Genomic DNA, 24,241 nt, shown 5'->3' on the forward strand with positions numbered 1-24,241 from the left:
CCAATATTTGCACTCCGATTGGTTTTTTTTTACAATCTGAAATATAACAATAACATTATGGCTATACATAGAAATAACCTGAAATTTTAATTGAATTTAAAGTTCACCTTAGCAAAACCGTCATGGATATCATCTGCACTTCCATTAGTTTCACCTCCGCTGCGTTTCTTTGGACTCGCATAATGAGCAAAACCAACACCTTTATCCCTAATACCCTTGTCTTCATCAGGACTTCCATCTTTAGTCATGGGCTGAAAAAAAGAAACAAGTTAATTGAAATACATATACAACCAATACATTACAAGTTAGGTTGTTTTTACATCTAAATTTGCAGATTAAATAGGGGTTTTAAGGGGTTACATAAAAACAACCCCTCATCCTTAAAATAACTAGTTTTAAGGGGTTACACATACACAAAACTCAATTAATTGAAGAAAATAGTGAACATCACCATTTCATCCATAAATAGAGATAGAGAAACAGATAGATAATGAACACTATGTACCCATACAGATATGAGAAGAAAATGAATAAGCACATACAGATAAAAGAGTTGCCAATTTTTTCATCTTCATTTGGTGTCATTCACAGCTCGATTGAGATTGTGTTCGGCGCCTTTTTACAGAGAAAAAAACCCTAGTTTGCTTGTGTTTTAGCCCCAATCCTCTGTTGTCCCTGTATTTATATTTTTCATAAAAAAATACAATTAAAATATATAACTCGATATATTGTGCCGCTTATTCGAAATAACTTAAACTTACAATAATATAACAACATTTATAATATTTATATTTATATCTATCTTTTATATATATATAATATATATGTATATATATTTAATAATAATTAAATACATTTATCTGAAAAAAGTGCATACTTTGATAGCTAAAAAAATTATTATGAGGAATCAATATATTCATCTTCACAATTATCACTATCTTCGGTTTTTGAAGATCCATCATCTTCGGATTCATGTTCCATTTCTTCCTCCGGAGTTTCATCACCATCATCTAAATCTACTCCAATTCCGCTTTTATCATTTAGATATGTGGGAATATCATCCGTACTAATATGATTTAGATGTGTAGGAATATTATCTTGAAACGGTTCTTGATTTGATGTTGGGGTTTGAGGAAGTTCAATAAGTGATCGAGCCTTTACTTTGCATGCAACTACCCAATCCATTCTGTCTCGTTTAAGACTTGGATAATTACAAAAGTAGACTTGCATGGCCTGCATTGCTAGTACAAACGGTTCGTACACACCCAATCTCTTTTTTTTATTAACCTCAACAATGTTATACCGTGGATGAATTCTTGTTCCAACATTAGGTGTAGGATCAAACCATTCACACTTAAATAAAACTGTTTTCTTCGCTGGAAAATGTGGATACTCGACAATCAAAATCTCTTCAACTATTCCAAAGTAATCATTAAAAGTCTCGCTATAATTTGATCCTTTGATATATACTCCACTGTTGAACGTTGACCTATCAGCCCCATATTCCCGTGTGTGAAATTTGTACCCATTCACGTAGTAAATTGGTACTGACTTTACCGAACGTAGAGGTCCAAATGTAATATCCCGAATATATTCATTCGGAACCAATGATAGATCTTGAGCCTGAAATTGTTAGTGGTGACTATTAGAATATAGAAAATATTTCATAGTTATGTAATATTAGTTATGAAAGTATCAACTAACTTGCATAATTTTTGAACCACATCGCAAAATCACTTTATAAGCACCGATCAACTTCAACACTAGTTAGATGTGGATTATGTTCCCGAAGTTGATTTATGAATATCCTAATTAAACAAAAATAAAGTAATTAAATCACATGGCATATTTTTTTTTAATGGCGTGGACATACAAGTACGTAATAATTGTAATTAACTTACTCGGTATATGGTGCAACCTCAGGATAATTAAATAAGATATAATTATGAGCTGCCATGTATTCTCGATCATCAAGATAACGTGTATTGACACTACCATGTGCACGTCCAGGATGAGAAAATATAGAAATATTTCCCCCAAAACTCTCTTCACCTCCACTAGGATCGTTTTTGGGAACTTTTCTATGTTTTGTTTGAACATGTTGCTTAAAATTGTGTGAGCAAAAAGTGGAAGCTTCCTCTTTTAAAAAAGCATTGCATATTGATCCTTCAACCCGTGCTTTATTTTTCACATTATTCTTCAAGTGGCGTAAAAATCTTTCAAACGGATACATCCAACGATACTGTACGGGACCTGCAATACGTGCTTCATATGGCAAGTGCACTAAAAGATGTTCCATTAAGTCAAACAATGTCGGTGGAAATATGTGCTCTAACTTGCAAAGTATGATAGGAATTTGTTCTTCAAGTCTACGCATATCACTTACCCTCAAAGTAGATGAAGTGAGATCTCTGAAGAAAAGGCTTAATTCTGTCATGACCTCCCAAACATTATTGGGAAGAAATTCTCGGAAAGCAATCGAAATAAGTCATTGCATAAACACGTGACAATCATGACTTTTTATTCCAAATAGCTTGTATTTCTTCATGTTAATGCAATGCCCCATATTTGACACATATCCATCTGGAAATTTAAGATCTTTCAGCCATTCACATACTTTTTGTTTTTGCTTTTTGTCTAAGCTATATTATGCTTTTGGATACTTCCGTGTCAATTCATCAAATGCTAACTCAGGTCTCCAACAATTATTGCAATATCATTTCTTGCCTTGGAATTATCTTTGGTTTTACGTTCAATGGCCACGATGGTGTTAAAAATATTTTCAAAGACATTTTTCTCAACATGCATAACGTCAAGATTATGTCTAATAGACAATGTCCTTCAATATGATAAATCCCAAAAGATGCTTCTTTTTTTCCATCCACAGTTGTAAGTTTTAATGACTCTAGCATTGTGCTCCTCACTTCCCAATTCAGTAACTTTCATCAAACCAAGTGACTCAATTTCTTGAAACACATCTTCACCTGTTCGGACTGGTGGGGCAGATTCGGTCACTGTCTTACCCTTTGTAAACCAGTTTTTATTCTTTCGAAATGGATGATTAGCAGGTAAAAACTTTCGATGATTATCAAACCATGTAGTCTTTCCACCATGGGAAAGATTATATGCATCATGATCATGAGCACAATGAGGACAAGCTAAATGGCCAGCAGTTTTCCATCCAGACAACATTGAATAAGCAGGGAAGTTACTAACAGTCCACATCAATGCAGCTCGCATACGGAAATTTTGTTTTAAAGAATTATCCCATATCTCTGTTAGTCGCTAAACACACGCTAAAACTACACGCAAGTATACGTGTCTGCAAGTAATATAGAATCTTTTCTAGTTCGTTCCCACAGAGACTGATTTGGTTAACTACTTAATTCACACACTTAAGCAACAATGTATGTTTATTATTCAATGCTAAAATGATGATAATTGAGGTTGTTTATAACTAAGAATTAAACTAACTATTATAACTAAGAGAATAAGATTGACTGAATTAATATATATGACAAACATGGAATTCTAACTTCATTAAATATTTCATTCAATAGCCTTATTATTCTCAACCTTAACATTGTTTAAGTTGTTATTTTTGTGTTGGTTAGTACACGGCTAGTGCCTGGCCCGAATTGATCGGGTCGTATATAAAGACTTGTAGTTCAGTCTACCTGATCGGTGCAATGGTGATGACATTAATCAGACAACATGAAACTAATGGACGCCAACTTTCGTTGCACGGATACAATACTACCAGACATCCACAAAAGAGATAGAAGCTGAATAGACACCAATTATATTGTGACCCTGTATGTCTATAGAATTTGACAACATAACGGTTTAAGCACAAGTTATCTATCTTGATTACATAGGGCTAGTAAGATGGTTAAAATTACCTACAAATCATGCATAACAATACATGAACCTATGCTAGCATGGCAAGTTCTAAATCCTTAAATTTACTTTCACTTCATTAAGAATTAACACACTATCTTATAAGTTTGTGACGCTCATAAGATGAATACGCACAACCAATACTAGGCTATCATACAATCACCACATGTTAAGGCATCGCAATAATTTAACTAAAGAAATCCATAAATAAATCCGTTAGAAACCCACGATAACGATTAGCCCATAATCGGACTTATCATCAACGTGGGTTCCGATGAAATCATGGTATAACAAACGTAGTCTTTATAACGAATAAATAAACCAAGTACACACGAGTATAAGTTCAACAAAATAAGAAACGAGCATCCAAGATTACAACTCAAAACAAAGATTCACAAGAATAAACTAGATCGTCTTCGCCTTTGTTAAATTGTGCTATAGGTTCCTTGCCGTCTTCTCCTTAGCTCTCGCTTGGTATGTCTTGATTCTCCTATTAAAAACGTCTTAGAGATGTTTAAATAGCATCCTCATGCAGTGTAGAACTCTAGAAAATCAGTCTTCTATTCAAAACAGGAATTCTGAAACCCGACACGGCGCACGAGCGCGCTGGCTTTCTGTACTTGGGCGCGCGCGATGAAGCGCGGGCACGCTGGGCTTCTGCCAGAATTGACTTCTTTTCTTTTACCTGCAGCTTCGAGCCAGCTTCCAATGAGCTTTTATTCCAACACCACCTTGACACCAAATTAGCACCAAAACAATGCTAATTCACCTGATTACCTAGATAATGCCTGAAATGCAAAAACACTCGAAAACACGTTAAAACACTTAACAACTTGAGTACAAATACATCAATTTAAAGCTTATTAGAGCATCATAAAGTGTCATAAATGCCATTCAACATACCCCTAAACTTGAATCGATGCTTATCCTCAAGCATAAACAGATTCAAAGAACAAGAAAATAAAAATGCAGGAATGCAACTAAATGAATGCAACGAACCCCATAGAATAACTAAACCAATCAACAAGCAACACCTCAGCAAATGCAATTATTCGCATAAAGATCAATCAAATCTCATAAATCAACCTACAAACCAGAGACATGCGTGTGTGCAAATGCTTACAGATGTACTATCACAACTAGATCTACAATCATGGCTCACTTTCTATCAAAACAATCGCAAGTTTATAAATAGAATAAAAGCTAGACTCAAAATAACTTATAACACTTCAATCCTTATATCGGAGTTAACGTGGAGTCATGCTTTTATTCATAATAAAACAACACAAGTATGCTCATTTGATCGTGCAATGAGTGAGGTCCACAAAAGACTTATACAATAGTACACATGTAGCGAGCGTTAGGTTAGCGGATCCTAGACTATAAAAGCCTTCGGTCACTAGGCACAAAGTCCCCTAAGAACTTAATAACTCGAGTAATAAAGATCCCACTCGTGATCAATTATACATACACTTATTCTTCTTCTTTTTTCTTCTTTTTTTGTCTATTTTTTTTCTCTTTTTTTCAACGAATTTCTGAACGAGTGTGTTTCGCTCCATCTCGCTCAACCCTAGACTACTCATAAAAATATGAGCCGGCTACTAGCCATTTGACACCTAGCCACACAACTAGAAATGAAATCCAATTTCCTCCAATTTTCTAAATATCCATGTCTTTTATTATTAAGAGAATATCCTAAATTCTAAATTTAAACAAGGGATTAAACCTCGACAACCAACAAACCATGACTATGATCTAGCACTCTAGCAACCTATAAGACTTAGTGTAATACAAGTGTCTCTAGCATGTAAATTAATTTGATAAGACTCAACATCACTAAATACGACATCACTACACTAGCATCAATATCACCAATTAATCGAAAAAATTATCTAAGGGATCATGATATAATGCAAATGCATGAAAACTATATGAACATCGTAAAAACTACCAAAAATAAAATAAATAAATAAAACTACATGGTAAAATATGCAAACTATATGAACTAAACTATCATGAACATACAACTATATGCGACTCACACAAAAACATATTCCTTCAACTACTACCCCCAAACTTAAAATATTCATTGTCCTCAGTGAAGGTAATAGTAAGGAATCAGGCATACCTACTGCGAATCAGAATCATCACCCTCAACGGGTAGAGTGTCAGGTGTGTCAGGAGGCGGATATACGGAATCCTCACCATATACTGGCAACTGGATGTCAACACCGGTGGCTCTAAATGCAGTCCCAAGTGCCTGGGTGACATCGTGTACAAACCGACTATAGATGTCATGCATCGAATCTATCATCCTCGCAAGACGCCTATACTGTGTCGAACTCAATCCAGCTCCCATCTCTACTCCTGCTGCCAGCTGCTACTGCTGCGATGAACCAGCCTCTTCTCCTAACTGAGCTCTCCAAGCTGCTCTCCGGGCATGCTGAGAACCTCCTGCAGTAGCCTGATCCATAGGCACCCCACCTGGCAGATGATCATACGAGTACCCAAGCCCCTTAGGATCAGGCTTCCCTCTATAACACTCTTGCATGCTCAACAGTGTAGAACTGTCGATAGGAGCACTGGAAAGCTGAAACTGCTCATGTGCGGGCCAACGAACACCAACTGCCACGCACAACTTCGTCATCACGGACGCATAAGGAATAACACCTGTCGTACCTCCTCTCAAGAATCTCAGAATCCCCTGATATATCACCATCCCCAAATTAATGTAATCACCCTGAAAAATCCCCCACAGCAAACGAGCACGCTCCACAGTAATCTCATGCACATGCGAAGATGGCATGATGTTAGCACAAATAAACGAGTTCCAGGCTCGTGCAAACCTGTTCGTGCACAAAGCAGGGAACATGGAGTAATCAGTAGTGCCCCTCTTATACTTCCACTGAGTCTCAGGAATGTAAAGAGTAGCAACGATAAGATCCAAATCAAAGTCCTCCGAAGTCTTATCGTTCCAAGTGTCCTGACCTACCGTCCTCGCAGGCTGCTCAATCACCGTCTTGATAGTCTCAGCACTTTACTCAACAGTCATCCCCCTCACCATTGTGAAGCCATTCTTATTCGCCTTGGCGTTAGTATATAACTCCCGTACAACACTCATGGGCATAGCAGCGGGCGCCTCACAGAAAGAAACCCAACCCATCTCGAGAATCATCTCCAAAAGCTTACCATCCTTCCCTGATGGTAGAAAACCTCGCTCCTTAGTAATAGGCTTTGAGAGAAGCCTCTTGTACTCCTCCTCAGCCTCTGGAGTAGAAAACCTTGGCCTCACACCACCCACAGATGAAGAATCAGTGGTATTACTGCTAACTTGCGTTCTTTGTCTCTTGGGTGCCATTGGGATCGAATGAGAGAATAAAAGTTTAAGTGTTTGAGAGAGATTTGTGTTTGAGAGTTTGTGAATTGGTTGAGAAGTTGTGTAGAAGTGTATGTATTTATAGGTGAAGAGGTGAGAATTCTATAAAGAATAGAAGTGGGAATTAATTATGGGAATCGTGGGAATAATGGGTTTGATTTAGAGAGGGAATTATGGGATGTGGAAGAGTAAAAAAATAAGGTTGGAATTGATTTTTGATTAAAAGTCTCGAAATTACCTTTTAAACTGCTCCTTACTTTTTTTTCGAAAAGGGACCCGGCGCGGCCGTGCGCTAGGACAGCGCGGGCGCGCTCACTCTCTGGAAAATCGGCGTGGCCGCGCGCTAGACCAGCGCGGGCGCGCTTACCTTCTGTAAAAATAGCACGACCGCGTGCTGGATCAACGCGGGCACGCCTTGTCACTGGAGTTGGCCCTGAATTTTTTTCTTTTTCTGATTTTTTTTGTTTTTCTCCTTTCTTCTTACTTCTGCTACCTACTAATGTAAAACATACTTGGGTTACCTCCCAAGAAGCGCTTCTTTTGCGTCGCTAGCTCGACGTAGAATCTCGAGATCAAATGGACAATAAAACGGCACTAACCACCTCGCGGTTTTCCGTGTCACCATAATAATGCTTCAACTTCTGACCATTTACCTTGAATGATTGGTCCGGATCATTCACAAAAATTTCCATCGCTCCATGTGGAAACACAGTTTTGATTATGAAGGGCCCCGACCACCTTGACTTCAACTTCCTAGGAAAAAGACGGAGTCGAGAGTTGAACAAAAGAACTTGTTGCCCCGGCACAAATAATTTGAGTACTAGACCTCGATCGTGCCACCTCTTGACTTTCTCCTTATATAACTTGTTGTTCTCACAAGCTTGAAGTCGAAACTCGTCGAGTTCATTCAACTGAAGCATCCTCTTTTTACCAGCCGCATCCAAGTCCAGATTCAACTTCTTCAAAGCCCAATAAGCTTTATGCTCGAGCTCCACAGGCAAATGACACCCCTTACCATAGACCAACTGAAACGGCGACATTCCCAATGGAGTCTTATATGCTGTTTTATACGCCCAAACAGCTTCATCAAGCTTCAAAGACCAATCTTTCCTTGATGGACACACGACTTTCTTTAGAATGCGCTTGATCTCTCTGTTAGATACCTCAGCTTGACCATTTGTCAGAGGATGATAAGCCGTGGCAATGCGATGATTCACATTATACCTTTTCATTATAGCAGAGAACTTGCGATTGCAAAAATGCGATCCCTCATCACTGATTATGACTCTTGGAATTCCAAACCTTGTTAATATCTGCTTGTGAAGAAAATTAAGCACCACCTTCGCATCGTTCGTTGGCAACCCCTTAACTTCAACCCATTTCGACACGTAATCAACCGCCAACAAGATATACTGATTGTTACAAGATGAGATAAATGGCCCCATGAAGTCAATCCCCCAAACATCAAAGACCTCAACCTCTAGAAGCATATTAAGAGGCATCTCATCCCTCTTAGACATATTACCCACACGTTGACATCGATCACATTTCAAAATGAACTGGTGAGAATCTTTAAACAATGTCAGCCAGAAGAAACCTGCTTGGAGAACACGAGCTGCTGTCTTTTCTCCGCCATAATGTCCTCTATAAGCTGTTGAGTGGCAATCTCACAAGATTCCTCCTGTTTCGCTGTAAGGAATACATCTCCTGATGATTTGGTCAGCTCCTTGTCGAAAAAGAAACGGCTCATCCCACATATACCACTTTACTTCATGTAGAAACTTCTTTCTTTAAGCATAAGACAAATCGGGAGGCATGATATTACTCACAAGGTAGTTCACAATGTCTGCAAACTTTACTAGATTATTACACAAGAACAAGATAAAGATTTCTAGTGGTTTGGATTTAACTTTACAAACTAGAAATTTGATCTTGAAATTAGCAGAGAAGATGAAATATTTGTTCTGCTTCTTTTTCTTTTGTTCTCGGGTTCTGTTGTGTTGGATGATGGATTGACTTCTGCTGCTTCTCTTCTTTTTAAATCAATCAACAGACTTGAATGAACTGGAGTGACAATCGGTGAGACAATCCAATTGTACTAGCAAGACAATCTGTTGAACTGGAGAGACTTTCGGTATGACTATTGTTTGTACTAGCAAGACAATCTAATTGAACTAGCAAGACAACCCTCTTCCAGTGTAACTTTCGGCAAGACAATTATTTGTACTAGCATGACTTTCGGTATGACTATTGATTGTCATACCGATTGTCATATTAGTACAATTAGATTGTCTTGTTGAATTTAAATAGATTTTAATCCAATTTAAATTCTGAAAATCCTTAATATTAATTCTGAATTAATTAATCAATTAATTCAATTAATAAATAAATTAATCTTTGCAGATATAATTTATTTTCTTAATTAAATTATATGACTTAATTAATTAATAGAGAATTAATACTTATCTTGAGCAGCAACCATTCTTCTGAATATCTTTTGAAAATCACTGAAAATTATGAATCAATTCCACCACTTTAATGTTGACATTCGATGTACTGTCTGGTTCATGAGTGACTAACTTCCGTGACGTTTCTTCATGTCTTGACTTTGATAATTGATTTTCTTCAGATTAAATCCTTGTAATTAATGATACTCTGATGAGATCTCTGTCACTTGATTAAATCCACAATCTTGATTTGCATCACTGAGGCTTGATCAATTTCTTGAGCTTCTTCTAGTGAATTAACTCCTCAAGTCTGTAGATGAACCTTGTTTCTGAATCCTTTGACAGATGTTACTTTGCGAGATCTCTTTGACGGTAGATCCACTATTTACTTATTACATTCTTATTTGAGTTGAGTTGAATTCTCGAATATACAAATAGGCTATGACATATGCCTTACAATCTCCCCCTATTTGTTTGTTAGACAATAACACAAAATACCTAGAGGATAACTCAACTAACAAATAAGAAAAAGATATAAACAGAAATGCAAAGTAAATAGCAGAAAAGTTCTGGATAACATTTAACCTTTTCCAGATTCCAAATAGATGTTCTGGATAATATTTAACCTTTTCCAGATTCTAAATAGATGTTCCTCTAGACTGAACATATCTTCAAGTAGTTTCATCTTCTTTTGTACAACCACATTTCCTGTTGAAAAGCCCATATCTCTCTTGCTTCTCCCCCTATGAGAATCAACTGATTAAAGAAGATCACCTTCGTTTACCACCTCTCCCGTACAATAGGATCCGCAGATAAAAACCAATGGTACTCCCCTTTTGAAAAACAGCTTCTCCCCTTATCAGAAAATCACCTTGTGTTTACCACCTCTCCCGTACAATAGGATCCGTAGTTACAAACAACAATGGTGTGGTGTAGTGTACATATGTAGGATCTTTTTCTTCCTCCCTGCTATTTCTCCCCCTTAGTTGAGGAATCCTCCAAACTATTACTTAAGCTTTTATCTCCCCCTTAGTGAAGGAATGTATGCCGTCATCTGAAGGAGTTCTCATATTTCACTGGGTTGGAAAAGAAATAACAAGTAGTTTCTCTTTCTTCCTCACTGTGAGTGTGTGATTCTGTTTTAGTGTACCTCACATGTGTTTCACTCTTCTCTCCACTCGTGTTTACACTCATTCTCACAAGTGTATCACTCCTCTCATAGCTCCAACATTCAGCTGTACCTGCAAGGAAAATCACCTTAGCCATCCTTAAGGAGGTCACAGGTAGTGCAATGGGAGTTCGCAAATCCCCATCCTTATTAAACTCGTCAGATGAATCTGAGTCATAATCTACAAGTTGCTAGTTTCCCTTTTAGGGTTCCAGATTTGAATTCTGGGAAGGTAAACAATGATCCAACGAATTTAGCATAAAGATCAAAGTTCCCTTCTAATGTCTGTGAAGACATTTCCTTGTGACTCATCAGGTAATATCTGAATCATTGTCAACAAGTTGCCGATCTGCACCTATGTCAGATCCACTATCCGCAGATGCATCCAGGGGATTTAAGCCTGGGGAGGTAGACACTGACCACTGACATATGGCTTTTGGATCAGTATCCTCTCCTAACACCTGTAAAGGCAATTGGTCCATTAACGAACCTTGAACAATCGAATCTGACCTTAAAATGGTCGAAACTCTTGTTTCCGTCAACTCATCCTTTGTGTGTGTAACCTCTCCTTGTGCATCAAGAATTGTTTATGTTTGAAGTGGTGACACTACATCGGATACCCTGGACGACAGACAAATTTCAATAGACACACCCTTTTGAGAGAATGAATCTAGTAACTATTTTTGAGCCTTTTCAGCCATTACATCTTTTTGAGAAGATGTATGGGGGCTAGCAGTTGTCTCGGTTTAAATACTGCTCATCTATGTAGGAGACAGAGCTACTGGGTTGACTTCAGAACCTTCCTTATGTGGTGCACTAAGGCACTATCTCCCTCACGCTCATTCATACTACATTTAGTGGTAAGAGAGTGTTGGTTGGTTCTGTTTCTGTGTTTGTCTTTACAGTATGGGATAGATGTTGTGGGTTTTCAACCTCATGACTGTCAATGAAAGAAAGCCATTGGAGACTAAACCTGTATCACAGAACATAGGGCAATATAGAGAGATAAAATGTACTTAAGATATATAATGAATGAAAATTATACATTTAATCTTTTGAGAGTAATGATGTACAATAGTGATTTCAAAAGATTTTACATGAAATAAGAAATCACTAATGTAGAAAGAAGTTTGATTTACTCCTAAAACTCACTGCACATATAAAACAATATGACTGAGCCTAGTGATTATAGTGTTATAAATATGACGATTGCTTGAGCAGTACACTAGTTCATACCAACCTGAAGTGAGATTGTGAAGAAGAGATTGCATAGTCCAATAGATCTGCAGCTGCAAAGTCCATGAACTGTGGTGCACTGACTTCCTCTTTTGACTCACCAACCAGGAGTACACTTGTACACATCTTACTAAAGTCCAATTCCAAGTGTAATGTGCAGCAGGTGCCTGATATGTCGTAATATTCTCAAGTCTCGTCACTGGTGCTATATGTTAGATACTGCTTCCTGATAATAACCTAACACAATATACAAATTTTCAATGATAACATTCCCAGCTTGCAAGCAGCCATATCCCTCAGATAAACCTTTGCTGTTATCTCCAAAGGTAACCAGGGGGCCAGCTTTCTCAACCACATTTGATAGCAGGGCTCTATCTCCAGTCATATGTCTTGATGATCCACTGTCAAGAATCCACACTACCGGTTACACCTGTTTAATGCCCTGCACTTACAAATGGATTAGACCTTCTTCGGAACCCAAACTTGGTTGGGCCCGGCATACTTGTAGAATTGTCCTTTGTCAGGCAAAACAACATTTTTAATTTTAATGGTCTCAACTTTCTCAATGACTGAACATTTGACCTTGTAAACAGCCTTAACAAATTTCTGTTTAGGCTTAGGCACAAATGTCTCCTTTCTAGCCTTAGAAGGACTAGCAGTCTTAGATCTATCATGCTTCTTGTTATTCACATGCTGACGAGGAGTAGTCTTATCATTAGAAACATGCTTACCATTAAAATAAGCATACATCATATTAAAAACACAAGACATACAATTAGAAACACCACATGCTTTATGAGAGATATTAACAGCAGGCAATTTATGCATGGTAGACATGACATTTTTGTTATCCAACTCATGTATATCTGAGTTAGTCTCAGTTGCTTTCACAACTTTGACTGGAACTTTCGACACACTTGACTTGGAAACAACCTTCTCATTAGCATGATCTTCAGCACATATTTCTTCTTGAATAACAGAAGAGGTCGCATCAAATGGTTCAGCAATTGATGCTTTATAGAGGGGTTCATCAACACCCTTAAGCACATGTGGTACTTCCCTACCTTTAGCACAGACATGAGGAGGGGAGTTTATGCCTAATTCTCCAATAGCAACATTGTAATCATAACCTATTCCAGATGTTTGATTAACAGCTTGCTTACTGTAGAACTCTTTAGCCTTCGAATAAGAATTGAAGTAGGCTCTAACCTTAGTCTCAAGACCGGTGATCTTGTCTTTGAGAATAGTTTCGAGTTTTCTATAACAGTCAACTCTATTCTCTAGAAAAGATACTTGTTCTTTTAACTTGTCTTGATTAATGTGCACAAGTCTTAATTTATTGACCTCTTTCTCAAGGTCTTTGATCTGTAAACTTAACAGTTCATTATCACGACGAGCACAATCTAAGTTACCTCCTAGATGATAAACTAATTCAGCATCAGTATATTTTACCTCTTTTCTTGACGATGAAGCTTTTCCATCAATAGCCATAAGAGCAAGATTCTCATCTTCTTCATCTTCACTATCAGTATCATCCCAGCTTCTTCCCTTTGCCAGGTAAGCCCTTTCAGAGTTACTCTTCTGATTTGAATCATAAGAGTTCTTCCTTACTTGTTTTGGCTTCCTGTATTCTATGGCAAAGTGTCCCAACTCATTGCAGTTATAGCATCTAATGGTGCTCCGATCAACCATCCCTGTTTTGTATCCTCCACTACTGGTGTTAGAGGATGAAGATCCACCTGTCTGGAATCTATTGTAGTTGGACTTGTACTTGAACTTGGGATTTCTCTTGAATCTGACATTGGAGAATCTCTTGACAATTTGGGCCATTGACTCATCTTCCAATTTCTCCAGCTCTTCCAAGGAATAAAAATCATCACTGGATTGATTTGTAGTAGGAGGATCATATTCTGCTACTATCACATTTTCCTCAGCCTTGGAAAACTGTACCATTCTCTCCGACTGTTGAGATTGTTGTTGTTGTTGACCTTCAGCTACAAGAGCAGTAGATGTGCTGACCATTCTATCTTTCTCGTAGACTTCCTTCTGCTGAATCTGCTCCAGCTCATAGGTTTTCAACACACCATAGAGTCTATCCAAAGAAATCTCACTCAGATCTCTAGCTTCTATAATGGCAGTGATTCTAGGTTCAAGATGAGTTGGCAGTGTTAAAAGGAACTTTTTGTTGACCTCCTTGATTGAATAATATTTTCCATTTATGTTCAGGTTATTGATCAATGCATTATACCTCTCAAACACTTCAGAAATTCCTTCTCCTGGATTTGATTTAAAATGTTCATACTCAGAGGTTAGGATCTCCAACTTGTTCTCCCTAACTTCCTCTGTGCCTTCATTAATCACCTCAATAGTTTCCCACATGTGTTTGGAATTTTTACAGTTCATCACATGTCTGTTCATCAAGGGATCAAGGGAATCAATTAATATTAATTGAAGGCTGGCATCCAAGGAGGCTTCTTCCTTTTCAGCAGGAGTAAAATCTTCAGGCTCTTTTGGATAGGTTCTAGCTTTGGTAATCACAACATCATCTTCTATCACCTCTGGTTCAATAACTATCGGAGTTTTTGGACCCTTCTTTAACAAGTTCAGATATTTGGGATTTGCAACTTGTAAAAATAATAGCATCTTCTTCTTCCACATGATGTAATTTTCTTTATCAAATAGTGGAATTTTAATGGTTCCAACTTTTTGTGAAGTCATTATGAATTTTTGAATAAATAAAAATTCAAGGAGTTGAAAAATCACAAAAGTCTAGGATCTTGATTTGTTCGTTAATCAGAAGGCTCTGATACCAATTGTTAGGTCCCAATGTGTTTGTAGAAGGGGGGGTTGAATACAAGCAGTACCGAATAATCGAATTAAATGCGGAATAAAATTATGAAACAAAATTCAAGTTAAATAAGAATATTATTAAACTTGAAAGGTGTTACAACAACTGTATCGATTACAAGGAATTAATCTCAAATTAATTATCACAAATTTAGAATAAATTCGACATGAACTTTTTCCATTTTTGCAATAATTAGAATTAAATGCTAAACGCGATTTGAGATTAAGTTCTAGGGATTTTGATCCGCTAGATTGTTACACAAGAACAAGATAAAGATTTCTAGTGGTTTGGATTTAACTTTACAAACTAGAAATTTGATCTTGAAATTAGCAGAGAAGATGAAATATTTGTTCTGCTTCTTTTTCTTTTGTTCTCGGGTTCTTTTGTGTTGGATGATGGATTGACTTCTGCTGCTTCTCTTCTTTTTAAATCAATCAACAGACTTGAATGAACTGGAGTGACAATCGGTGAGACAATCCAATTGTACTAGCAAGACAATCTGTTGAACTGGAGAGACTTTCGGTATGACTATTGTTTGTACTAGCAAGACAATCTAATTGAACTAGCAAGACAACCCTCTTCCAGTGTAACTTTCGGCAAGACAATTATTTGTACTAGCATGACTTTCGGTATGACTATTGATTGTCATACCGATTGTCATATTAGTACAATTAGATTGTCTTGTTGAATTTAAATAGATTTTAATCCAATTTAAATTCTGAAAATCCTTAATATTAATTCTGAATTAATTAATCAATTTATTCAATTAATAAATAAATTAATCTTTGCAGATATAATTTATTTTCTTAATTAAATGATATGACTTAATTAATTAATAGAGAATTAATACTAATCTTGAGCAACAACCATTCTTCTGAATATCTTCTGAAAATCACTGAAAATTATGAATCAATTCCACCACTTCAATGTTGACACTCGATGTACTATCTGGTTCATGAGTGACTAACTTCCGTGACGTTTCTTCATGTCTTGACTTTGATAATTGATTTTCTTCAGATTAAATCCTTGTAATTAATGATACTCTGATGAGATCTCTGTCACTTGATTAAATCCACAATCTTGATTTGCATCACTGAGGCTTGATCAATTTCTTGAGCTTCTTCTAGTGAATTAACTCCTCAAGTCTGTAGATGAACCTTGTTTCTGAATCCTTTGACAGATGTTACTTTGCGAGATCTCTTTGACGGTAGATCCACTATTTACTTATTACATTCTTATTTGAGTTGAGATAAATCCTCGAATATACAAATAGGCTATGACATATGCCTTACACACACCTTGGCCTTGTCCACCTCTAGACCCTTACTAGAAACCTTGTGCCCGAGAATAATGCCTTGTCGCACCATAAAGTGGCATTTCTCCCAATTGAGAACCAGATTGGTCTCAACACACCTCTTGAGAACGTGTCCAGGATTTTGAAAGCATTCATCAAACGAATCGTCAAGACCGAGAAGTCGTCCATGAACACCTCCACATTCTGGCCAATCATATCAGAAAAGATGGCCATCATACATCTCTGAAATATGGCTGGCGCACCACACAGACCAAAAGAGACTCGTCTGAAGGCGAAAGTACCAAATGGACAAGTGAAGGTAGTCTTCTCCTGATCTTCTGGAGCGATACAAATCTGATTGTATCCTTAATAGCCGTCCAGCAGACAGTAATACTCATGACCAGCTAACCTATCGAGCATCTGATCAATGAAAGGCAAAGGAAAATGATCCTTCATAGTGGCTTTGTTCAGCTTCCTGTAGTCCATGCACACTCTCCACCCCGTGAATGTTCTAGTAGGAATAAGCTCATTATTCTCATTTGCTACCACTGTAATACCACCTTTCTTTGGCACACATTAAATCGGGCTTACCCATGAACTGTCAGAAATAGGGTAGATGATCCCTGCATTTAGCCACTAAAGAATTTCCTTCTTCACTACCTCCTTCATGATTGGATTAAGTCGTCTTTGCTGCTCGACCGTAGGCTTGCTAACGTCCTTTAGCAGAATTTTATGCATGCAATAAGAAGGGCTGATTCCCTTGATATCTGCTATAGTCCATCCAATTGCCGATTTGAACTCTCTCAGAAGCTTTTCCTCATCACTACCTGAAAGGTCAGATGCAATAATAACAGGCAGAGTAGATGCATACCCTAAAAATGCATACCTCAAATACTCAGGTAAAGGCTTAAGCTCAAGAGTGGGAACTTTCTCAATCAAAATGGTTTGAGGCGTTCAGGAGCTTTATTCCATTCCTCCATTCCAAGATATTCAAATGGCATATCTATCTTCCTCTTCCAGGGAGAAGCATTCAAATACTGCAATTATTCTTCACCTTCGTCATCCTCACTATCTAAATTCCCCAACAAGGCCTTTTCTAAGGCATGGGACCTTAGCAATTGGTCAAGTTCCGATGTGACCACCGAATCAACCAACTCCACTTTTAAGCACTCCTCATTATCAGTACGAAATTTCATAGTGTTGAACACCTTAAAAGTAACATCCTGATCCAGAACTCGCATTGTGAGCTCACCCTGCTGCACATCTATCAAGGTTTGACTAGTTGCCAAAAAAGGCCTTCCCAAGATTATGGGAATCTTCTTATCTTCCTCAAAATCAAGAATTACAAAATTAGCAGGGAAGATGAGTTTATCAACCTTAACCAAGACATCCTCCACAATACCTTGTGGATATGTAATGGAACGGTCAGCTAACTGCAAGGTCATATAAGTTGGTTTGGGATCAGGTAAGTCCAACTGCTTGAAAATTGACAAAGGCATCAAATTGATGCTAGCATCTGTCAAAAGACACTTTTCCAATAGTACACGGAATAGTGAAGCTTCCTAGATCTTTAAGCTTTGGAGGCAACTTCTGTTGCAGCACAACACTGCATTCCTCCGTGTGAGTGACTGTCTCTAAATCATCTAGCTTCACTTTCCGAGAGAGAATATCTTTCATAAACTTTGCATAGCTAGGCATCTGCTCAAGTGCCTCAGCGAAAGGTATGTTAATATGAAGTTTCTTGAACACCTCCAGAAACTTCTCAAATTGCTTGTCCAGCTTTTTCTTCTGCAGCCGCTTAGGAAAAGGCGGTGGAGGATAGATCTGTTTCTCCCCTGTATTACCCTCAGGAGGAGTGTGCTCAATAGTGGTCTTCCTTGCTTCCATTTCTACTTCCTGCTGCTCTACTTCTTTCTCAACCTCAGGTTCTTCAGTCAACACTTTAGTTTGTTCAGAATTCGCAACCTTTCTAGACCTTAAAGTGATTTCCTTTACCTGCTCCCTGGCTTCCCTCTTTCCTGGCACTTCAGTGTCACTAGGTAGTGTACCAGGCTGACAATTAAGCAAGACATTGGTAATTTGCCCAATTTGATTTTCCAAGGTCTTGATAGAAATAGCTTGACTTTTGCACATAAGCTTTAATTCCTCTAATTCAAATTTCTCATTAGCTTGTTACAGTTGGAGTTGTTGTCTTGGTGCAAATTGCGGTTGCTGAAAACCAGGGGGGTTGTACTGCTTAAATGGGTACTGCTGATAAGGTTGTTGAACCGCATTCTGGGTGTTACTCTAACTGAAATTAGGATGATTGCGGTTGTTGGGATGATAAGTGGCTGGCACTGGATGCTGTGAACGCTGAAAGTTGCTCACGAACTGAGCTGATTCACTAGGAATTATGCACTGATCAGTCTCATGGCACCAACACAAAGTTCACAGACACTGGTGATTTGATTAACTCCATAATTAGCCAAAGAGTCCACCTTCATCGTCAACGCCTTAAGTAGGGCAGCTATAGCAGTTGCTGCATCCAACTCCAGAATTTCTGCTACTTTTCCCTGAGTCAGTCTCTGGGAAGGATTCTGGTACTCATTAGTAGCCATCAGTTTGGTCAATTCATAAGCTTCATCATAGCTTTTAGCCCACAAGGCTCCTCCTGATGCTGCATCAAGCATGGGTCTAAAAGTAGCACCCAATCCATTATAGAAACAGTTGATAATCATCCAATCAGGCATGTCATGGTGTGGACACTTCCTTAGTATCTTTTTATATCGATCCTAAGCCTCACACAGAGATTCATCAGTTTGCTGAGCAAACTGAGTAAGAGCATTCCTGATTGCAGCAGTCTTCGCCATAGGGAAGAATTTAGTGAGAAACTTTTGAGCAAGATCTTACCATTTAGTGATAGACCCTGGTGGTAGAGAATGTAACCAGCACTTAGCTTTGTCCCTTAGAGAGAATGGGAAGAGTCGCAGCTTGATAGCATCTTCAGTCACACCATTGAACTTGAAAGTATCGCAGATCTCGATGAAATCCCTGATGTGCATGTTAGGGTCTTCAGTAGGAGAACCCCAAAACTGAACTGAGTTCTGTATCATCTGAATCGTGCCTGCTTTGATCTCAAAAGTGTTAGCCGAGATGGCCGGTCTGATGATGCTTGACTGAATGTCATTGATCTTAGGCTAAGAGTAGTCCATCAAAGCATTAGGATTTTCTGCTTGATCTATCATCGCTACTACCACTGGTTCTTCAACTTTTTTTCTTCTTATTCTACCTTCTGTTCTTCTTCAACAACTTCCTTACGAACTACCACTACTTCTTCCTCGGCTTGATCCAGGTTTCTCTTACGAGTCCGAGAACGCGTATACATACACGCTCGCTAGATCACCAGAAATAAGACAAGGAAACAGCTAAGTAACAATGTCCGAGTAACTGAACTTTAACGACCACTGATGGAAAGTGCATAAACTAAAAATTAACACTGCAGTCCCCGGCAGCGGCGCCAAAAACTTGTTAGTCACTAAACACACGCTAAAACTACATGCAAGTATACGCGTTTGCAAGTAATATAGAATCTTTTCTAGTTCGTTCCCACAGAGACTGTTTTGGTTAACTACTTAATTCACACACTTAAGCAACAATGTATGGTTATTATTCAATGCTAAGACGATGACAATTGAGGTTGTTTATAACTAAGAATTAAACTAACTATTATAACTAAGAGAATAAGATTGACTGAATTAATATATATGACAAACATGAGATTCTAACTTCATTAAATATTTCATTCAATAGCCTTATTGTTCTCAACCTTAACATGCAATGGTGATGACACTAATCAGACAACACGAAACTGATAAACGCCAACTTTTGTTGCACGGATCCCTACTACCAGACATCCACAAAAGAGATAGAAGCTGAATAGACACCAATTATATTGAGACCCTATATGTCTATAAAATTTGACATCATAATGGTTTAAGCAAAAGTTATCTATCTTGATTACATAGGGCAAGTAAGATGGTTAAAATTACCTACAAATCATGCATAACAATACATGAACCTATGCTAGCATGGCAAGTTCTAAATCCTTAAATTCACTTTCGCTTCATTAAGAATTAACACACTATCTTATAAGTTCGCGACGCTCATAAGATGAATACACACAACCAATACTAGGCTATCATACAATCACCACATGCTAAGGCATCGCAACAATTTAACTAAAGAAATCCATAAATAAATTCGTTAGAACCCCACGATAACGATTAGCCCATAATCGGACTTATCATCAATGTGGGTTCCGATGAAATCATGGTATAACAAACGTAGTCTTTATAACGAATAAATAAACCAAGTACACACGAGTATAAGTTCAACAAAACAAGAAACGAGCATCCAAGATTACAACTCAAAACAAAGATTCACAAGAATAAACTAGATCGTCTTCGCCTTTATTGAATTGTGCTATAGGTTCCTTGTTGTCTTCTCCATAGCTCTCGCTTGTTGTGTCTTGATTATCCTATTAAAAACGTCTTAGAGATGTCTAAATAGCATCCCCATGCAGTGTAGAACTCTAGAAAATCAGTTTTCTATTTAAAATAGGAATTCTGAAACCCGACACTGCGCGGGTGCGCGCTTCATCAGCGCGGGCGCGCTGGCTTTCTGAACTTGGGCGCGGCCGCGCGCTTCATCAGCGCGGGCGCGCTGGCCTTCTGCCAGAATTGACTTCTTTTCTTTTACCTGCAGCTTCGAGCCGGCTTTCAACAAGCTTTTATTCCAACACCACCTTGACACCAAATTAGCACCAAAACAATGCTAATTCACCCGATTACCTAGATAATGCCTGAAATGCAAAAACACTCGAAAACACGTTAAAATACTTAACAACTTGAGTACAAATCCATCAATTCAAAGCTTATTAGAGCATCATAAAGTGTCATAAATGCCACTCAACAGTCTCCACGCCAACGTCCCACAACATTCTCAACTCAACAATCAATGGTTGAAGAAAAATATCTATATTTTGTTTTGGATTTTTTGGGTCAGGCACAAGTACAGACAGAAACAAGTATTGTTCTTTTGAACACATCCATGGAGGCAAATTATATGGAGTCACTATAATTGGCCAAAAAGAATATGATTTACCCGTTGCACCAAATGGTTGAAACCCATCAGTAGAAAGTCTCAGTCTAACATTTCTCGTCTCTGAGGAAAATGAGGGATGTGCTCGATCAAACTGTTTTCACTCTTCCGAGTCTGAACAATGACGCATCACACCTTCTTCTTGATCATGTTCAGCATGCCATCTCATATGGGTTGTTGTCGTAGACGAAACATACAACCTTTGCAATCTCGGCGCTAATGGAAATTAGATCATCCTTCTAACAGTCACTTTCTTTCTCTCCTTCTTAGATCTGTTATGTCTTGTTTTGTATCTCGCCTGTGAACAAAATTTACACGACTCCATGTTGACATCTTCACCTCAGTATATCAGGCATCCATTAACACAACAATCAATCTGCTCAGAAGGAAGCCCCAATTCTTCCATATACTTCTTCGTGCTATAAAAGCTATCAAGAAACGTATTATCTTGAGGCAAGATACCTTTGAAGAATTGTGACGTCTGATCATAACATGTTTCTGACCAATGATGATCAGATTTCAAACTCAACATTTGAGCCATGGCAGACAACTGAGAAGTTTCACAACCTTCATATAACTCTCTCTTAGATGACTTTAAAATATCATACAATTTTTGTGCCTCTGCATTTGGAATCTCCGGATCAAAACTTGGGCCCGCAGCATCCATCACCATGTTGTACATTAGGTTGTCATCTCCTAGACCTTGGGTATTGGAGTAATGTGTGAATGATTGTTCTTCACTTTGTCTAGTAACATATGGCTCTCCATGTCGATCCCACACATAATAATATCTTACAAACCCTTTCTTCAATAAGTGTAATTTCACCGTCTTCGCATTCCAGAATTTGCGATTCTCACACTTGAAACGTGGACACTGAATATTTGTCCCATTCATGGACTGTTCTCGAGATATAACATATTGCATAAAATTTTCCAATCCATTTATAAAATCTCGAGTTAAAAATCCCCGACTATCTTTTCTTTGATACATCCGGCCCCGATTATTATTCATATTAAATGTTATAGAAACTGTAAAAAAATATCAAATAATTATACGTAATTTTAAGAAAAACATAGCATACCATATTTCAACAAACAAACTTAATGTATTGGTAAATAGCAAGATAAAAATGTAATATCTGAATAAAAATTATAATCGACCGTAATAAGAATATAAGAAATTCGAGTAGACTAATCGACATATAAAGTATAATTCATCATACTTCATTTCATTATTGTCAACAACATATTCCGTTGGCGAGTTAAAATTCGGTTGGTAAAACATATTAGTAACGGAATGATCACAGAATTGCTACTAGACCTTGGTGTAAACTTTTTCCAGAGATTTGAAAGAGATTTGCAAGCTAATAATTACAATGCACATATAACAACATAAAAAAATTTTGCAAATCAGCTACTCAAAAAACATAATGCAAAACACAGTTTAATCTTGAAGTTAAAGAAAAAGACTAACCTTAATATATTGTAAATAAATTGTTCTTCAATCCTTAACTTGATTTGTTGAGAATATATATGGACAAGATCGAAGGTGCCGTTTATATGCCTTTCAGATGAGCTGAGCAGAAGAAAACGAATAAAGTCTAACTAAATCTGAATATAATTTTTGGGACGTATGGTTGGTTGAGAAGGTAGGTATCCGTATTAAATTTATTTATTACATTTACTGAGGGAACGCTAACGGATATAAAGTTGACTGATCTACATTTATAACAAATTAGTAACGGAATACTAACGGAATACAATTTATCATTTCCGTTGTCAAAACGTTAAGCTTCAGTTACTATTTAGTTGCTATTATGTTACTAGTACGTAGAGAAAATTCTGATTTTAATCCTTGGCAATTCTGTTGGCAGATTTTGGCGGGCTTTTTTTGCACCCATTTTGCCAACTAAAATTTCCGTAAGTAAATATTTGTTGGTGTTCAGTTGGGCTTCCGTTATTATTCGATTGGCTTTTTAAAATCTTAAATTTCGTTGATAATCCGTTAGTAACTACCAACGGATTATTATCCATTGTTAATTTTCGTTGACATTATCCAACATTCTTTTAGTGAAATAAACCATCCTCAAATGAAACTCCTATTTACAACGGTCATAACTCCACACAATGTTATATTAAATGAACCGAAACCAGCACATATTGTTTGTATATTTGTGAGTGCAGCTTTGGCAGATGGTCATCTAGTTCCGGAAAATATCGAGCTAGACAAATGTGATGATTGGGACTGGAGATAGGTCCAATACGGAGGACCAAGTCACCTGACACATTCTTTCCACATAATTAATAATTGGACTTCACAGGCAAATGGGTGATCTCGTCCAACCCACAGCCCAACTCCTAACTTTTTTATGGACCCCACGTGATTAATCTTATGTAACTTTCTTATGACACATGCACTGTAAAGTTCACAGATATGCAATAGGATATAATAAAATAAGAAAAAGATAGGCAGTTGGTCAGGCCCGGAAAAGTGGACCTGTCCAGTTTTTATTATTCTCGTCCAGTGCATGTGGCTTGGCCAGTTCTTTTTCTCTTTTTGTCACATAAGGAGTTGGGTCTCCCATTGGAGCTGCTCTTAGCCCCCAAAGGGATTATGTGCAGACTGCAGAGTGGTGCTATTTTACCTTTCACACTGCTTAAGCATCATTTATAGGAATGTACTTGGTTTCTTCATATTTGGTTTTAAAACTCATTGATACTTGATAGGGTTTGCTTCTGTCACTGTCTCGTGATGTTATCCTGTACAAAGGCAAAGGTGAAGGAGGGATGGAGGGATGGATCAAGACCAAATTATCAAAATAAAATGAAGTGC

General features: G+C 37.6%; 1 non-coding gene and 1 pseudogene across 1 annotated transcript; one reads left to right on the top strand and one right to left on the bottom strand.

Annotated features, from left to right (window-relative positions):
* Positions 1 to 897: 897 nt before the first annotated feature.
* LOC141680804 (uncharacterized) lies at positions 898 to 22,303 on the bottom strand (annotated as a pseudogene).
* Positions 18,997 to 19,103, top strand: LOC141681115 (small nucleolar RNA R71). Its single transcript, XR_012558558.1, has one exon. It is a non-coding gene; the product is annotated as a small nucleolar RNA R71 (small nucleolar RNA).
* Positions 22,304 to 24,241: the final 1,938 nt, after the last annotated feature.

Source organism: Apium graveolens, chromosome 8 (genome assembly GCF_009905375.1).
Source record: "Apium graveolens cultivar Ventura chromosome 8, ASM990537v1, whole genome shotgun sequence".
In the NCBI taxonomy this organism is placed as follows: domain Eukaryota; kingdom Viridiplantae; phylum Streptophyta; class Magnoliopsida; order Apiales; family Apiaceae; genus Apium; species Apium graveolens.